Here is a 20,245-nt window from a genome sequence, read left to right on the forward strand (position 1 = left end):
AAGAGGACAAGGCACAGGAGACGTGGCAGTGGGCAATGCCTGCCTTTTTGCTGGATGCAGGACCCAGCTGTCATGTTTGAACTCAGTAGCAGCGAGCTAACCTGAGAGAAAGAAATGCCAGCAATAGCTGTAACACAGCTTCTTGTTGGGTTCAGTTCATCAAGAACCCTGTTTTCACTGTATCTCAAGGACTGTACAGCCTAGGAGGAGGTGCCCACTTCACCCATGCTGTAGCCCAGGGGTCCTCAAACTTTTTAAACAGGGGGCCGGCGTGCGGATGAAGTGGCAGGCAGTCATCTTGGTTTCCCTCCCCCAACCCCCGGCGGGGGGGGGTCTGTAAATACCGGGGAGCTGGATTGAGGATCCTGGGGGGGCCATATCTGGCCCGCGGGCTGTAGTTTGAGGACCCCTGCAGTGTAGCCTGTTTCTGCTGCAAGGGAACATTTTTGTCTTCAGCAGGTGTATATGTTTAAAAGGAGAAAAAAAATTAATCTCTCATCTAGGTGCAGGTACTGTCTGTCCCACCCTTTTTGAATAGCACAAGGTCAGGAGGAAAACCTCCATGGTTTTCAAGGGTGAAGATGGGCATGCGTGTGAAGCTGCTCAGACCCTTGCAGGGATGCGTGTTTGTCCAGATGATGTGGATTAGGCAAAGAGCAGGTAAATCTGCTAGGATGCAATGAGTGATAAATTATCCTTAATTATACTGCTGCTGCTGCTGGCCAGACTGACACCTCCTCTTCCAGATCTTGTTTGGAAAAGTGTGAGATTTGTGCCTGGGGAAGTTTTGCTGAGCTGGTAACAGCAAAGGTCACTGTAGAAACAGAGGCCCAGTTACCACATTATCTGCTCAGCTTCTCGGAGAGATTCTCCTGGAGGAGTCGGGCTGCCTTTCAGGGTTTCCATGCAAACTGCTGCTCCTCCGTGGGCTGTGTGCACGCTTTAAATTGGTTTTGATTCTTCACTGCACAGAAGCTTCCAAAGGGGTCTTTATGACCTTGATCTATCTCATAAGGTGAAAACTGTGCTTTGGGATTGTAATTAGCCTTGGGGTTTGGTGTTGGTCTTTTTTTTTTTTTTTTTTTTTTTCTCCCCTCCCTGAAATAAAAGTGTCAGGAGATATTTAAATACCCTAATTTCTCGTTCCATTAGAATTATCGGCAACCCCGTAAAGTAAGTGGCAAATCACTGTTAATTCTTTCGGAATTCACTGATAAAACATTTATCGTAATGAATTCCTGTAGAGAGAAAAAAAAAAGAAAAAGAAAGGAGCCGTGGTGAGACAACAGTCGGTGGAGGAGGAACTCGGGGAGGCTGCTCCATCTGGTGGTGGCAGCTCGGGGCTGGTCGCTTTTGGGGCACTGTGGGTGCATGAGCCGGGTGAGGGGTCCCCTCCAGTTCAAACCTACCGAGCATCCCCCCGCTGCGGCAGCAGAGCACCCGCCTGTGTGCGTGGCTGGTGTTGGAAAGCAGGGTTAGCATTTGCGTTGGCCACCGAGCATGTACACACCGACACTGCAGGGTGGCGAAAGGCTCTGAATCCAGCTGGTCGGCTGTGCGGGAGGTCCTCATCTCAACCACTCCAACAGCCTTTTGGAGAGAGCGGTGCAGGACTCTCGGGGTGCCAGGTACGTGTGCTTAAGGAGACTGTGGGGCCATTGTGAGATTGCAGGGGGGATGGTGCCCCATCAACCTAAATGCTCTTGTGGTATGTGCTGTATAGCCCATTGCAATGTGTCTGGACACATCTCACCTAGAAACAAAAGCACCAATAAACAAGATCACGATGAAGTTTGGTTTTCAGCAGAAAGAAATGGTGTTCAGCAGAGGAAAGTTGAGAAAATCCCCCTCTGTGCCTTAGAAATAGTGTTTAGGCAATGCGAGCTCCTCCAGGAAAAGGCAAGGAAGACAAGCTGAGCGAGAACAACCTTGCTGTCACAAAGTAGCAAGAATGGAGCAGGCTTTTATTAATATTTCTCAGCACAAGCCTGTGAAGCAGTGCCACCACTGCTGCTGGGTTTTGCAGAGTCCAAGGAGCTGGTTGGGTCTGTGCCGTGTACTTCCAACTCCTACTCATTTCACACCAGCTTCTGAGCACCTGCTTGCTAGAAGCATCCTTCTGGATGGGAAATGTAAGCCTAAACTTGAATTTTTAATATTATTTTTTTGATATATCTGTCCCCACCCCCATTCCCCAGCAGGCCAGGAAACCAGTTTTGAAATACAAGTGGAGATGGAACAATGGAGGACAGAAAGATCAAATCACAAGACAGTTGAAATGAGCATCAAAGACCCACAAACCGAAAAGCAATGCCAGGGACATCCTGAAACTAAAACTCCCTTCTCTGTCCTGGAAGAGGTGTCACCTCCACAGCAGGGTGGGGGATGTTTATTGTTGCAGAAGAAAGGGAAAGGAGACAAGGAGACTCCTCCTGCTTTCTTCTTTATGTATATACATATATGTATAAATAAAAGACACAATTCATCTGATATACATGATTTATATCAGTATATAGTAGTATATACTCTAATACAGAATGTTAGGTGTAGTTGTATGTACGATATACACTACATAATACGTGATGGGATATATATTCTTTACTATATATCAGATGATGTGTAAATATATTTTGGATGTTATAGTGTACATTATTATGTACTATACCTAATTCAATTAGATAAAACTGCATACTCTAAAGAAAATATGTTCTAGTTCAAACTCATTTTTATACATTCTGTAAACACTACAGGTAAAAGCTGTGATATCAAGTAAATATAAAATACTTCCTATATAGATACTATGTAAGCTATACCCTATGTATACCATGTAGTATGGAGATAATGTATACCAGCAATCTACTACAAATACTATGTTATAGACCACATATTATAGATAACATATATCCTATATACTGTTTAATAGTCAATTTGATATGTAACAACATCTATCCTATAACATAAATGGCATTTTATGTAGTATATATGTAACTTAGGTGCTATGTCTGTACAGGACAGTTTATATTATATAGTACATAATCTCTAGCCTGAAATATTCTGATATATATACTATTCATACATATTAATTATATTGGTATCATACTATGTAGTAATTATACCATCATACTGCATTGTCTGTATAATAGATGTCACTAGCAAGATAGATACAATACATTGCATAATGTAATATAAGATATAATAAATTATTTGTAAACTATCAAATATTATAGTATGCATACTATGTAGTTGTAAACATGTTGATACATTATTCAGTAATTATGTAATTGTTTTATATACAATACGGTCTACATACACACTATAAACCGGCATGTATATTATGTGGATGTATTTATGTAGTATATCCATTTAAGATATATGTATTTTTTTATTTTATTATGTAGCATCTATCATCTCTTGAAGAATGTTTCTATATATATGCAACCACATGTATACTATAGAATATGCAATGTATGCTAGGTAGTACTGAAGAAATTTATCTAAGAACAGTACTTGCTAGCTGATACATAGTACAGCTTATTTGTACTATATAACATAGCATACATAAGAGGATATAATCTGTGGTTTATACACTATATACATGCAGCATAAAAAATGCTATACATATAGAATACATATATGGAGTCTGTAATAAATACATACAGCATATACTGGACAGAGCTGAGCTAATCCCCCCACTTTGAGAGGGCAGGGAAAGAGATTTCCTTGATCTTGCCCTCTAAGAATATCCCTTCCGTTATCCTCCAGATCTGGCTCACACTTGAGGGGTGAAACAAGTGGACTTTGGGGTGGGGTTTTTTTTGTTTGTTTGGTTTTTTAGGGAATGGCACTCTTCCTTATGGGTAGCAGGAGGGCTATGTATCCACCCTCATCTTTTCTTCACCCTCCATTAGGACCTTATTTTTACAGTCTTCAACACCTATCTAAACATTAGGCCCAGATCTCATTGTATGGTCATACAGTTCATTATGACTTATTGCCATCATGAATTACACCCATAGCAAAAGGGTTCTTATACTGGGAGTCATAACCACAGTGCTGGCCCTCAGTATTTCTCTTCTGTGGACAGTGCTCCAGAGATCATAGCACACTGTTGCATCAGTCTCTTCTGATGATGCAGACACCCCACATGGCGGCCTGGAAATGCATTTTGTTTGGATATACTGTTTATTTTCTGACCCTGACTGCTCTCTGGGAGATGAGCCACTTGAACACTGAACCAGTACTTTACTTTAGCAACAAGGATTTTCATGTTGTTATGATTACTTCATCAGTACCACTCAAGAAATACTTAACAGCACAAAATAAAACACTAGCATTCTGAAGCAACTAATTCTACCCCTTTACAGTATCACCAATGTGACAGATGCCCCTGCTGAACACATTCAGCTACTGATAACGCGTCTCCAGTCCAGAACTGCTCAGTTCTCCTGTACTGCTCAAAACCACAATGAAGATGTTCCCTTCCAGAAAGGGCATATTCTCATGATATTTGTTAGTAGTTTCCAATAAACAGGAAAACTCTCAGAAGCATCACATTCTACATAATCACCTTTTACAGAATCAACAATAAGAAAAATCCCTGCTCCTATGCTGTCATGGAGGTTTGAGGAATGCATTCATGCCTCTCTGTCAGGAGGCGAGAGCCCTGGGCCCCATCAGATCGCTCCTGTGCCAGGAGCAGCCCAGATCTGAAATCCCAGGGTTTGGATGTAGTGCCTTTTCTCTCTCCCTGGTCCCTCTGAAAAATTTCCTTACATCCATCTCAGAATTTCCAAAGTCAGACAACGCATCAACTGCCCAACGATTAACTTCTTGTAGAATCATTTAAGTTGGAAAAGACCTTTAAGATCAACTCCAACCATTAACTCAAAAACTGCCAGGCCCGCCACTAAACCATGTCCCTAAGCACTGCATCTATATATTATTCTTTTTTTATATTAAACACCTCTAGGGATGGCAATTTCACCACCTCCCTGGGCAGCCTGTTCCAAAGCTTGGCCACCCTTTCAATGAAGAAATTCTTCCTAATACCCAGTTTAAATCTCCCCTGGTGAAATTTGAAGCCATTTCCTCTTGTCCTGGGGCTATTTATCTGGAGAAGCTCTTCCTTCCTGTAGATGAGCACCATATTGGCTACCCTCCACTCTTGTGGGACTTCCCTGGTTAGCCCAGACTGTCAACAAACAATGGAGAGTGGCTTGGCAAGCTGCTCTGCCAGCTCCCTCAGTACCCCCAGGTGGATGCCATCCCGCCCCAGAGACTTGTCATGTCCAAACAGAGCAGCAAGTTGCTGACCATTTCCTGCTGGACCATGGGCACTTCATTCTGCTCCTCATCCCTGCCTTCCAGCTCAGTACTACAAATACTTCCAAACACACACAAAAAAAAAACACTCCAAAACCAAAAGAAGTCCAGCCATCTGTCGCAAGAGCATTTTCCTTCTCCCATATGGGTTGCAGGCCCCGTTTGCTGGATGCACTGATGCTTCTGATGAATCATGACATCCCTTTCCATCCACCCATACACATGACACAGCGGGCTGAGACAGCTCTTTACAGAGTAGTTATAAAAAGAGAAAGGATCCTACAAATAATCCAGGATTCGTTTAACACCAGTGCAAGAGGAGAGCTATGGGCTGTGCAGCAAGTCAGTGGTCTAAGGGGGGGAGGGGAAGAAACCACCTTACAAACAGGACAGTTCTTTGCACTAAACAGAGTGGAAGTGAGGCTCTGCCGCTGGGTTTCAGCATCCTCTCTGCAAAGCACTTGCGGAAGTCAGAAGCGACAACAACAACAAAATCTACCCCTGAATTGATGCTTGCCACCTCCACAGGCCCCACTGGAACAAGGAGAGCAATATTTTACTGTGGCCAAGAGCTGCTCCGGTTCATTCCTGCACTGAAGCACCTGCTGCAAAAAGTAGCAGCAGCACAGCCCGTGCTGGCAGGCACGTGCCCTGTACAAGGCACCCTGCGCCAGGGGCTGGGCTGTGTGACAAGGGCCAGGTACAACAGATCCCCATGCTGCACGCTGTGCAGGGGCAGCGAGGCCACAAGGCTTTTGCAAGCAGCACAGGAGGCCTCTTGGCTGAGAGCGAGGAGGCAGAGGACTTTGGCCAAAGCAGCTCAGTTGTCACATTCCCCACGCTTAGAGGGAAGAACTGACCAGAGGCCACACAGCATCATACAGCCCCACGCCACCGCCTACCTTGTGAACACATGCATGACAAACACCTCCGGCTGCCCACCACGGTAAAGTCCTTGCAATTCGCATCCGGCACACACCGGAGTGAGTGTGCATGCACACGGGTGTGCCTGAGGGACCGCTCTTGACGAGCCACTCACTGCACTTGGTCCTTGCTGTCTAGACACCAAGGCTTGACTGAGCATGACACAGTCCAGCTGCTGCACTGCCAGATGCAAAAATAAGCTGCACAGTGCAGCAACCCTCCTACCCGGCAAGCTGTAGGCACGGCTGCTGCTGCCTACCTGGAAGAAACTTACTCCTCAGCCTCACATCGGCCCAGAGAAAAGCCAGCCCTATGGATCCTGGTGCTTTACCAGTCGCTCCCAGCCATGCTGGGTTGCGGTGGCAAATCTCTCCTCCCTTGCCTCAAGTTGTAAACCCACTATCTCACCCCCGAGCGCTGCTGGTGTGCATCTCACCGCAGTCTTTGTGGAGCCCCGGCCACCCCTGCAAGCACACTGCCCTGGCTCTAGCTGGGCAGCAGCTGAACTCCAGTTCCCAGCTGATGGTCTTTGCACCAAGACTTGAATAGTGTCTATCTAAGCTGAATAAAGCTATAAGGCATACTGGGTCATACTGGGTTTGCTGCTTTACATCTCTGGAAGAAGAGATCAGTGTCTGCTGCTGTGTGGTTGATTCGTACCATGATCTGGAGACAGAAAGCAAAGTTTTTAAAACACTAATAACAAGAAACTTTAGAGGGGCTTGTTTGGTTTTTGTGGGGTGTTTTTTTTTGTGTCCAGTCAAGCCTGCTGACAGATGTTAAAGATAGAGTTTAATTTTAAAACAAAATAATAAAAAAATGCTCCAGTTCCCCCTGTTTTTACCCTGTCACACAGGGCAAGAATGTCCAAACCTGAAATACTGAGAAAATTGTTTGGTAGAGCTGCACACTTGTTTCTTCCCCTGTTGCAAAGGTGGGGGCGGGGGCTGGAGTGCTTCCTCTCCACCCCCTGCCCTGCATCATCTAATACACAGTTAGACTTGGGGAGAGCAAAAAAAAATATTTTGGCTGGTGGGTGCCACAGCAGCCTTTTGAGCTCGAGCCAGCCACTAATCCCATCGCAGAGCCAAGGGCTCTGAAACGCAGCCCTTGCCCAACATTCAGGCCAAGGGCCCACCAGGAGGCTGAGGAATTGGAGTGGGAGGCAGATGAGGATGGCTGTGTGCCTGGGAAGGAGCAGGGACAGTGGAAACATGACAGCAGCAGACAAAGATGTCAATCCAGCCGTGGAGACCGCATGGCAGCCCCAGCAGCACGACCCCAAGAAAAAGCAGAGTGCTTTTCATTAGCTGCTAGCTGAAAAGATTTGGAGCTGTGAGCAATGAAAGTGCTCGTGCTGGTTTAGCTTCATTGTGGTTTGAGAAAACAGGACTGAGATAGATCGTTGCTTCCTTTCCTACAAGGAAAGTACCCAGCTTGCCAGCAATTTCTCCTGCTGATGGAGACAACCTGCTAGACCCTCCCCGCCATGGCTGACCTCTTGTAGTCAAGCAAGGGCAATGCCTAAGTGATATCATTTCTTCCTAAAGTTCTGACTTGCATTGCTGACCCCTGGGAAAGGGCATCTCGGGTGACTCCGGCCTGCCCAGAAGAGAGAAGCCTCCTGTGCCCTTCCCACACAGCTGCAGTAGAGCTCTGCTGCTATTTTACCACCACTAGCCCTGAAACTACAGCCAAAGTTTTGGGAGAGCCGCATGTCTTTCACCAGCTTGTATTTGGCTATACCATTTCTACCCAAATGTGCTTAGCAGACCAACCAGCTGCATCAGTTCTGGCCCCATGGACCGAAAAAAAACCAAACCAAAATAAAACAAACGAACACCAAAAAAAACCCCAAAAGCAAAACAAACCAGCAACAACAACAAAAAAAGCCCACACAGAGAAACAGACACAGTGGTGTCACAGGAAAACACAAGTTCTCAGCATATCCCAAGGAGAGTCTGGAAGGGGTTGAAGGCAGCAAATGCCAGTTTTGGACCAGAGTTGCTCCAGAGCAGACCTCTCACTCAAGCCCCCTATCTCTGAAGATCTGTTTGGGTGGGATGATGTCCCAAAGCCACCTGCAAATGCTGGGCTGCCTCAGTTATGCTTGGCTCCCGTGATCCTCTTTTCCTGTATCCCTTTACATTCCTTATCTCTATATAAATAAAATATTGTGAAGGCATTTACCTTAAATCCTGCTAAGCTTGTCTGCACTGCTTCCATGAAGCAGTCAGTGCCACAGGCTTAGTATGCCTTGCCAGAAGATGGTTGATTTTTTTTTTTTTCTTTTGGTTGCGTTTGCCAGCTTCCCTATTTGGTTGGATGTCCACACCTTGGGCCAAACTCCTAATTGTTGGTGGGACACAATGACTTGAAAATGTCTGTTTCGTCCTTAAAGCCCATCTTATGGGCTGCAAGCATGATAGGAGACACAAAGAGAAGGAGAACCAAAACATAAATCACAGAAACAAACCCCGTGGCTGGAAATTACAGACTAGATGTCAACCTTTGGACCCAGCACAGATCAACTGTGCTGTGCACAAGAGAGCTGTGGTCTGTCAAGCAAGGCTACCATGTGCCCTTTGATATAAAAAGCATTAAGTGACAGGAATAGATGCAAAAAAATGTAATTAGTTGGCAAAAGAGGTGGAACTGGAGAATGGCTTGGCTAGTGGTCATTTTTCTTTCCCCTGGTACACAAAACACCCTTCCCTAGGTTTGAAGATGTAACCAAGCATTTGATCCTGTCTTTGCAGGGTCTGTCTGCCCCATGGCAGCCTTGGGGCTGGGCTTCTTCAGCTGGAACAGCTTCTCTTTTAATTACAGCATCAGCTTTACAGCTGCGACAAGCCACCCTTTTGTGAGGTCATGCACTGAGGGCAGAGTTTCTTTGAAACACAGCAACAATTTCTGGCCAGGTTTGCAGTGCCATCAGGGCTGCAGCAGTGCTCCTGGTCACTGCTACTGTCCCTTATTGGGGCAAGCAGCAAAGCACTGGGGACTGGAAGCGCTTGTGTCTTGGCTTGAACATATTCCCTACAGCTGAAGGTCACACCGTTAAAACCGATTTCTCTTCAGTAAACTGAACTAAATGTTTGGCAGGCACTTTTACAAGAACACCATCAATGCAGTGTGAAAATTGCTCATGACTGAGAGGCAGGGGCAGATGGCCTCCAGCTGCACCAAGCCCAGTTTTGGACCTCTGGAAGAGCCAGGTTGCTCTGGACCATGCTTATCCTTGCTGGGAGGAGAGCTGGCTGCAGAGGTTGTCACTGGCGTACCCACCAGGCATGCAGGGCTCCTGCAAGCACCTCTCCCCACATCAGCCTGCGTGAGCTCACACAGAAATGGCCAGGTGCCTCCCATAGCTGCTCCACGCAGCCCCTTCTCTTCCCTACTTCTGCTCCTCCTTGTGCCAGCAACCCCCAGCCAACAGTTTTGCTAGGAAACAGTGAACCTTTCCATCCAACGCCCAGGCAGAGCAATAAATACACAGCTTAGGTGTCCAGGACCACAGCCTTCACACCTTCAAGTCACACACAGGTCAACTCTTGTTCTTTCCTCTCTTTCCCCATCTTTCAGAGAGAAGTTCAAAAGACATTCTTAGAGAAATCAAGTTTTTTAAGGAGTGGGTTTGGGACCCTTTAGACATCTCACTAAAAGTCTGACATGCATCTATAGACATGCAAAGGTGCAGAGACTCTCTGCACACACAGGCACTTTCAATAGGCTTAATCAAAACAGTTTTCACATCCATAACCTTCTAAGAAGCAGCCAGTCACCACTTGCCTGCCAGGACATGATGTATGATCGCAGCTCCCATCCTAAATGCAGTTCCCACACCAGTTCCAGGTCTCCCAAAGCAGAAGTAGAGGTCCAGGTCCAGATCTGGGTCCTCCCTAGGAGAGGACACACAACCCCAGCTCCACTGCAGTGGAGCATACTCTGATCTGACCCCACAGACCTCTTCAGGCCGCCGGCAGTGCAATGCACGCTGGTGCTGAATCACCCTCAGCTGTGGCCACTTGGCCTCACCCTGCCTTGCCAGGTGCTGCCTTGTCTGGGGGAACCACTTGCACCTGTGGGGCAACAGCTCTCCCAGAAAAACCACCGTGGGGGATGGTTTGGTGGTTGGTTTTCTTTCTTTGGGAGACAGCTCTTCCCTTTACAGCATTATCTAACAGCAGGCAGAAAAAATACTGCAAACACGTCCAAAAGTGAAGGCTGCAAGTGCATCTTGGGGGCTGAGAGCTCACAGGCTTCTCCATAAATGTCACATAGCTCCAGAAAGGACACGAAACCCTGCAGGAGCCCTGAGGAACATCACCTGTAATAGGCTGCAATAAAAGGGGACCCACAGGAGGATGGGGCTGGAAGGTTTGACCTGTAACCACACAAGGGACAACTGAAACACACGTGAGGGATGTGTATGCTGGCACAGCTTTGGTGCAAACCCCAAAGTCCTGTCTTGCTGCCCCAAGGGCACCTAGTGCCTTGTCCCTGCTGCCTGGCAGCATGGCTGGGTCTGCAGTTACAGGGAGGTGACAGAGCTGCCATGATCCAAGGTGCGAGGGAGGAGGGAGGCAGGGCTGGCAGATGTGGATTTTGGTCTAGGCAGCTGCTATGTGGGCAGATGGGCGTGCAGAGCTGAGAGTTCGGTTCATAATTACATGCAAGATCTCACTGATCCTTAACGGCCTGTGGTGGCTTTTTTGTCTCTTGTAAGACAAAATAATCACCCCCCCAAAAAAAACCCCACCTGTTTCCTGGTAAGTACATTGTTAGGAATATATCTAAAATAGATATTAAAAAAGCACATGCTTTCTTCCATAAAATTCCCTCTGAGGACTTGCAAAGCCAAGTGCAGTTGCAGAGTAGGAAGGGGAAAAAAGATACTAAAATAATTGCAGTGGCTCTGATTAAGAGGAGATTTTTTAAAAGGCATACAGAGACAATCCTCTTGACTCCAACCTCTGTTAGAGTCCATCTGCCACCTAGTTCACCCACCCCAGCATGTGCGGGGGAGCTGTGGTGGCGATGCCACTGTAGGAGATTACTCGACCGGGGTGATGGTATGACTTTCTCCTCCCAAAGACAGACCTGATGTCCCCAGAGCATTGCTGGCTGCTCCTCCTGCTCCTTCCTCCCTCTCCCCCATGGTTTCCCAGTCTCACACTGAACACATTTACATATGTCTTTAGAATTAAAAACACTATTTATCCAAAAAGGAACAGTTTCAGTAAGAAACCCTTCTGTTACCTTCTGCAAAGAAATCCCAGATGCTTCGTTTCACGGATGCTGAAAGGACCTCCTTCCAGGTGGTTGGTTTCTTTTAATGTTTGCTCAGTTTGTGCTGTAACTTCACTCAGACCACTGGCTCCATCAGACCTCTGTCCACAGGCAGCCTCGGGTGACCTGGGGTCACAGCAGGGCACATGTCCTTTGCATCACCCCCAGCTCAGGAGCATTTACTGGGCTTTGCTTTGGACCCCTTCCATTCACAACGGCTTCCGCCTGCAGCTAAACCTCCTCTGGTCCCCCTCCAGGAGATGGGCTGTGGCAGCCCAGCACATCAGAGAAGACAGGCATCCATCAAACCCATCCTTTGAATCAGATTTTGCTGCTGAGGGCGGGGGGACTTTGGTTGATGGGACAGAAGAGCACGTGGAGGACTTGGGCTCTTCAGGAAGTGAACCCAAAATCACTGACCCGGGCAGCAAGCAGCTCCTTATTCATAAGGACCATGGTATTGAAGTCTCTTTTGCTTCTCCCGTTAGGGCAAACACCGTATCCCATATGAAACCCTCTGTACGCTTCTCATGCATGTGTGTGTCTGAGGATTTCATACATCCAGCGGGGAACACCTGACCTTGAAGGGTGAGGGTGTGCAAGGAGTGGCACCGGCAGATTTTTCATGTCCCTGCATACATGTGCCAACTCTCAGGAGCAATGCAAGAGTTGATAGCTGATTTATTCCTGGCTCTTGACACGCTTTGAATTTATTTATTTTTTTAATGTCATGATTTTCAGTTAACCTTTTCATTTTTTCCAGGAGCACAGAAGGAGCTGGATGGGATTAAGAAGGGCTGTACCGCAGAAGAGACACGTTTTGGGCCAGTTTGCCATCTGACATCCTCTACGGCACCACAAAATTACCAGTACAGAGCTACATGGCTTTGCAAGACATACCCCAACCCCATTGCACCAGCCACATGCTTACATTTACCCCAGTTTTCCCAAATCCCAAATTTCTTCACCCCAAATTACCAACAGGCAGGCCCCCCTCTGCCCCAGGCACCTTTTTTTTTGCTGCGTCTGAGTTGTGCAAGGGTGAGGTGGGTGGCACTGTGACAAAATATGTCTCTCTGAAAAAAAAAAATAAAGAATCCCACCCCACGGGGAGTGGCACTGAAAGGGCAGTTTGGTGCCATGGGATGAAGCACCTGAGCCAGTGCTGGGCTTGTGTCATGCTGCGTATCCCTGCAGGTGCGAGTGTGTGTTGTCGCTGGTGGCCTGTGTCCTCGGAGAGGCTGAGTGCCCTTTCCCCCCAACCCCGCCGGCCTGTTGAGGCCTGGCTTTGTGCCGTTTTAGAGTGGAAGAGCCTTGGGAGAAGAAAGGAGATGGAGGCGTGTGGTGTGGGGGGGTGGGGGCATAAAAAAGGTGCCTGGGGCAGAGGGGGGCCTGCCTGTTGGTTATTTGGGGTGAAGAAATTTGGGATTTGGGAAAACTGGGATAAATGTAAGCATGTGGCTGGTGCAATGGGGTTGGGGTATGTCTTGCAAAGCCATGTAGCTCTGTACTGGTAATTTTGTGGTGCCGTAGAGGATGTCAGATGGCAAATTGGCCCAAAATGTGTTTCACCATGCGTGGAGTCAGCTTTTACTCTGGTTCTCTCCTCATGCCTTCCCACATGTCCTTTTCCTCCAGGACGGGGCAGGGAAAAATTGGGTGGCTAGTTTTGTTAACATCAAACTTCATTACTGAAAGCAGCTGAGAGGAAGTATAGCTTAATTGTCTAATTTTCCTGGTAATTTGTCAAACAACTGGTTCCTCAGAACGCATCAGTCCCTTATTTCCTACCTCCAGCCCCTTGCGGTGGTACCCACCTGGGGGTTTGTTCCCCACCTGTAAGCCCACATCTCTTCAGCTCATCACCCATCCCCTGGTACCCAGGCTCACCTTCTGCACGCACTATTTTATTTAATTTTATTTACCTTAGCGGTGCAATCTTCATTAATTCCATGAACTGATGAGGAATGCTCCAACCGCAATTATTTTTGTTGACATGAAGCACAAGGAAGATACAGACAGGTTAGAGTTTCTCCTTTGGAAGGTCTGTGTCATTGCATGCCCTCCACGTTTGTGAAAGCTCCTGGGGAGTTACATTAACACCAAAGAGGCTTTATACAGGAGATGCTGTGGCACACCACCAAGGAGACATTATACGGGAGATGCTGTGGCACAGTCAGACTCCATTTCCACCCAGCGTGGGATTGCATCTGCAGAAGGGAAAAAAAAGAAAATATTCTGGAGCTCATTTCTGAGAAGTTTTCAGGCCAACTGATATGGAGATTGAGCCTTTTCCTGCAACACGTGGTCCAACAGAACAGCTGCCTGCCCAGCGTCAACAGGGAGAAGGCTCCCAGGTCACCGTGGGGGTGAGGATAGCTGGAGACCCATGGCACACGCCACTGGGAGGAGGTGGGGGGATAAACATTTTAACATTATTAAATACAATCAAGCTGCAGAGAACGTTCATTTGAAAACAATAAACGTGGATCTGGGGGAACCGTTATATTTGCACCAGAGTTGGGGAAGATGCCTCAGAAAGCACGCTGGAGATGCGATGGCGTGGCGGTACTTAACGCCGCTGCACCAAGGAGCTGTGCGCATGGCAGCCCCCGCGCTGCATCCTTCCTGCCTTATGTTGGCTGCCCTTTTGCTGTGCTGCATGATCTATCTCCTTGCCCCAGGGTAAGAAAAAGCCATTTGTGCACTTTGGTGTTTCTGGAAGGGAAAGGAAACATTTTCAAACTGGGGAAATCCAGAGAATTTGCAGACATTTTCTGAGTCTGCAAAGCCTGCCCTCCAGTGTGCTATGCCAGTACTTATGTATGCAATTAATTTACATAATAAAGTTTTAATAACAATGCCTGATGAGTGCTCAGGTGTGCTTCGCCCACGTGCAACTGGGGAGTCTGTGACTAAACATCCATTGCTAAGCAGCACAGGAATTAAACCAACTCCAGCAGGACTGAGTGCCGGCTCGGATTCTGCCTGGGCTCGGACATGGGCACTGGGCTCAGAACCAGCTTTTTTCCTCCTGTCACCACGGGCAAACCACCAAGACAGGGGACACCAGCACCCGGGAAGTGCCTCTGGAGGCAGAGACCAGTGGGCACCTGAGCTGCGGCAGGGATGGAGAGGGAACCCAGTCCCTCGCTTGGAGAGGGGATGGCATCCCTGAGGTCCTACCTCACCCTCCCACCCCAGGGACCACCGTCCTTCGGGGCGCTGGTGGTATCTCTCATGGTGTCCAGTTGTATGCCGGGCTGCAGCTCATGGACCTATTACCCCAACATAAATAACCCTCAGAGCACAGGGATGAGGAAATGGAACATTCATCAATGTCAAATAGACCAAGTAAAAATAAACAAAAAAATGGGCATCTTACCTTTTTTTTTTTTTTAGTTTTTTGGGTTTTTTTAGTTTTTTTTCCACTTTAAAAAGTGATTTCACTATGGGTCAAATGAATTTTTGGTTCACTGAGAAACACAACATCTTTTGCAGCCGTTCACCATGACAAATGAAGCGGAGGTCTGCTTGGCGATTACCTTGCTAACTGACCACAGCATGAAGGCTGTGGCCGGGTGCCCTTCTCTGTCCCACCCTCCTCTCCTGCCTGAGGGTCTCAGCTACATCCTCACTTCCAAATTTCTGTTCCTCTCCCTCCATCTGCTTTCCTACAACTATGGGCAAACCAGAACCACCCTCTGGCCACGTTCCGCCTTGCAGCGAGCTGAACAGCTGCGCTGGTACCCGACCTGACATGAAATGCTCGGTGAAATAACCAAGTCATCTCTAATTAAGTGCAAGATGACTGTATTCATTTAAAGGTGCCACATTGATCAGAGCTAACGCTGTGCCAATCAATCACTCCAATTTAAACTTTCTGCCTCGCCGGGAATCGATACATGCAAATAAAACCGCTAGGGAATTCAGATGATTTAATTCTTACCAAAACCACCAGGATCAGAAAGATCTCGAGAGGAAAGCCAAGCACCAGCCCACCTGTGTGCTCTGGAGGGGCGTTTCTTGGTGGTTTTACACCTTGTTGATGGCAGTTTGGGGAAGGCAAGCAGACCTAAAGGGGTGGGGGGGATGCAGAATTGAATTTCATTTGGCTTTGTATGATTTCCTCCAGCCTTGGCAGGAGCTGTGCCCTGGGAGCGGTGAAACCTGCTTGCGATGATCTCTGGAGGGACAGCCGGAGGGGCCTGGCCCTGCCGGTGGGCAATGCCTGCCAACCCCTGCCCTCGGGAAGGGCCGTGCTCTCTCCTCCCCATTGCCTGGCAGGCAGCATGTGATGGGAGAAATCGAACAGGCTGGTGGGTAACACGGGCAGAGGAGAGGGGTCATAGAGGGGAGGGGAGAGAGAGGGGAAAAAAGGTATGAAAAAGGACAATAGTATAAAAAAAAACTCTTAGAAAAGGCTGGCTTGAAGTACAAATCAGTCAGAAAAAAAGCTTTCACATCTTCACAGGATTTTCAAGCCAATACGTTGAAAGAAACATTTGGAAGTCACCGCCGTCTCATCATCACCCATCTCCACTGCTCACCACTTTCAGGCTCGGTCTGGTAACCTGTGGGTGAAGGAATCCCATTTTGAAATGAGGAATGGTCTAATTGAATCTATTTCTTCTCAGAGAACGATGGCAGCCCCTTTCTGACGGCAAGCCTCTCTCTTTGCTTACCTCAAAGATCATTCTGGTCTCCGAGAGACCACTGTTTCTCAGGACGACATCGCCACAATTAGACAGCCCCTAATTAGATCCCCTACAACCCAGACGCACATTTAAATACCTACAGGAGCCACTTGAAATCTCCAGCATGCTGCTGAGAGGTAATTGGACTGTTTCAAATTTTGACATGTCAGCAATTAAAACCAGACCAAAATGGGCAAAAAGCTTTTTGCCCTTTTCCTTCCTGCTTTCCCTTTTCCCTTCCCATGTCTCCTTGCAGGCACAGGTACAATCTGGGGAGAACTGGAAGCTTCAGCTTTGAGACCAAAGGCAGAAGATGTCAGCAGGCAGCTGGGGCTGCTTGCTTAGGCGTTTGCGGGCTGCTGCTGAGTGCTCCCAGGCAGGCTCCCGGTACAGCTCAGCCACGGATTACTGCCCTTTTCCAATTCTCTTTGGAGGAAATATGCCTTTGTGGGGGACTGGTGACACTGGGGGAGTTTCTGTGAGTGCTCACAGCCAGTGGATGGCTGGACAGACCCATCTGCTAGGAGGCGGTAAGGCTGTATTTAGGGCTTTTATATATATATATATGTATGTATAGATACACCTATATATAAAAAAAGGCTCCTTCAACCACTATTCAAATACCCTGTTTTGAACTGTTTCTCCAGGCAGCAGACTGGCAGCTAATTGCCAGGCATCAAGGTTAAACAGCCTTGTGACAGAAAAAAAAAAAAATACTGCAAGAAGGTGTGTGAAAAGCCCATGGGATAGGCTGTCTCAGCATGCTTGGGTTGCTGCTGGAGGCATTTGATGCAGATTAAGCTCGTCTGGAGTGTTATTAAAGGCTATAGGAGTGGACAAAGCCAAGGGTTATGGAGCTCATTTATCTTTGCATGGCTCCCTGGGTCCATTCATCAGCTGTGCTCTTGAAGACAGCGTCTCTGCAAATGCTCCTGCACTCAAGCAAGGCAAAGCTATATCCATCCTGGCACCCGAGAGAGATGACCATCGGCCACACTGGGACTCACTGGTTGCCAGTAACTGTGAAAGGACAGGACCTATGGGCTCATCCACATGTTGATGAGGGTGTCTTTGCGATGAATTTTTAGGCACCTCCATCTCAGTGCGTCAGGAAAGCTCCGCTCAGGTATCTACACCCTCTCCATGCTGCCCAGCCCTCTGCTTTCAGCTCTGCAAGATAGGGACCGTTCTGCCTGTCCCCTTGCTGCCATGGGGTATACGATAACCTGGTTAGGTGGGATGGCATCCAGAAAGTTTAAGTGCGGCCTCAGTGAAGCCTACGAGCTGGATTTCACTCTCCCACCATGTCAACTCTGGCCTCTCGGTTTCTACATCTAGGAGAGAGGCAGGCCTGCCCCTTTCTCTGACAGATGCATCTCTAAAATCAGACAACACTTAGGAAGGGCCAACAGTGTCAGTGTGCAGTCAGGACGGTCAGAGACACTGCATTGTCCTGATTCTGGATGTTATGGGGTTTAGATACCTGAAATGTGTTGAAGTTCTGGTTTGCAGCACGTAAGTCTGCCCCTACCCCTGAAAGTACCTGTGGCAGCAGGGTCCTTTGCTCCTCCTTTGTGCCCATGTCTTCAGTCCCACACGATTAATTCATTAGCACATCTCCCTGCAGGGACAGCCCATGGCCTTGGCAGGCACAGATCCCTTTGGGCACCCACAGTGTGTGCTGGAGAGCCGGCTAATGGGAGAGGCCACGAGTCACCTTTTGCTCACTTCACGGCCCCAGGAGTGCCAGGGCCACTCAGGGCACAAGGCATATGCTCATCAATCACATTGCTGTAGGGCATCGCTTGGCATTTTATAGTGGCATTAAAACATCGTGGTACAAATGAAGCCCTAAGTGAGGGGTTAGGCTGGTTTTGAGATGTTGCCTCTGCAACGCTGTGAATGCTGACAGCCGGCGCAAGTGCCCGAGGTCCCGCAGAGCCTTGCAAGGATGCTGCCCAAAGGCAGCTCGCAGCGCCTCTCGCTGACCGCTGGAGTGCTGGAGTACGATGACCACGCTCCACGTATTTTCTCTGTTCTCCTTTTACGTCCCCGTGAGAAAAATAAGTGTTTCAGCTGCAGATTAAGCCTTTATGTCAAGCTCTGCTCAAAGACAAATTCTGCTCAATTTTAGCCTGCAAAAACACTAAAGCATGTTCACTGAAGCAAACAGCATAAGCAAATGCAGAAATAAGGATGCATATGCATAAAACAAAGCAAAGACCAGAAAATAGGCGATATTTCCTTCTTAGGGAATTACAGCGTTGACACAATCATTTTACTGATTTGAAATACTAAACAACCGAGTCACCCCTAATTAAGTGGAAAGCTGCAATATTCATCCAAAAGTGCTGTATCGATTATGGCATGCTCTGAAACCAATCAATCTTTCCATTTTAAGTACCGAGCCGTGAGTGAAGCAGCAGAGAGGGGCAACGCTCCCTGACAGCTATTGATAGCTTCACACCCTGTTTCAAACCCCTTTCAAACACCCAGTGACCAAAAAGGTGTTGATCCCATCATTCCAGTCCTCCATCACCACGTGCTCCTTCCAGTTTCCCCATCTCTCTTCCTGCCCTCTCGCTCCCTTTGTTTTGGGAGATTTGCAGTGCACCCAATGCTAAATCAGCCTGAAATGTGGCAAGAAAACTCAAGTATGACTGCTGGGCTGTGTGTAGATGCTTGAATAGCACTTAAATGCGTTTTTCAGTATTGGGAGAAAAGTTACAGCTGTAAGCAGCAGATCAGCTCTCTAAAGGGGATTTATTTGTTTTTGTAAATTTTTTTGTGCAACGCGCACCTCCTCACCCCCAGCCCTCAAGCAGAGCAGGTCACAGAGCTTCCCTGGAGGACACCCCGGCTTATGGGCGTAGGATGGACTCTGAAGAAGGGTTGACCTTTCCAAATTTTGCTGATGTGGGCAGAGTCGGGGCTTTTCCTGGAACAAGAAGAGGACCATCTTGCTTGCTGATGGTGGCTCAGTCCTTGTTTTGTTTTGCCCATGACAAGCAAGTTGCCTTCAGGAAAACAAAGAAGAGTCTTTTAGACACAAAAAAAAATGAGTTTCCATTTCAATCTGTTGGGCCGTATTTTCTGGAGACCTGTGATTTCAGACTCGTTGTACCTCCCCAGACACACATGAATCTGCCCTGGCATGGGGAGAAACAGGCTGATGAGCCCATCTCACAGATCTCCCCCTTCCTCCCCAAATCTCTATTCTTTAAGAAACATATACTAGGGATTAAGAGAAGGCACACACATACCCTTTCCCTTCTAGCTCAAGTTTAAATAAGGCGGCAGATCACAGCTTTTCTTGGACATAGGAGGTCATACTGCATGTGATGAGCAAACCCAGTTTACCTGGTGTGGGGTCCGAAGCTGCTACGTGCAGGCGTGGTCCTCATGCCCCACAAGTCTGCGGTCTGCTAGGCAGGAACAGCAGCTTTTAGCTTTCAGGAGAGCTTTTGTCACCCATGCTGGTGGAGGAAAAAGGTAGTTCCTCTATGTTTCAAACTGTTCCAGCTCTGCAGATATCAGATGGGGAAAAAAATAAAAAGCCAAATGCTCTCATATCTGTCTTTACCATTTTAGGCCAGTTGCCTTAATTTGGTGGGGAGGGGAATTAACTCCTTAGTCTGAAAATGTGGCAATGGTAACAACAAAAAAAATCACCTTCTGGCATCAAGAAATACTGTACCATTTGGAACTTTTCTCTAGCTCATTTCCCAGAAATCCTCAATCTTACTAATCACAAGTGTGTATTATCATGCCCCAGCATCACACAAGACCTGAAGTCTACAAAAATGAGCAGCATGTTATGGTTTAACTGAGTGAATACAGTTCTTTGTTAGGAAACCATTTTCTTAGTTGCAGAGTTTGGGGAGAAGCTTGCAGCAATTGTTTAGGAGTGTGAGACCATAAAGTAAAAAAAAAAAAAAAAAAAAAAAAAGTAATTAACCATGCAAAGAAGCAGTAAATGTTTTGCTCAGAGTGAGTAAGGCATGTTATCT

The sequence above is a fragment of the Falco naumanni genome, chromosome 12 (assembly GCF_017639655.2).
Source record: "Falco naumanni isolate bFalNau1 chromosome 12, bFalNau1.pat, whole genome shotgun sequence".
In the NCBI taxonomy this organism is placed as follows: domain Eukaryota; kingdom Metazoa; phylum Chordata; class Aves; order Falconiformes; family Falconidae; genus Falco; species Falco naumanni.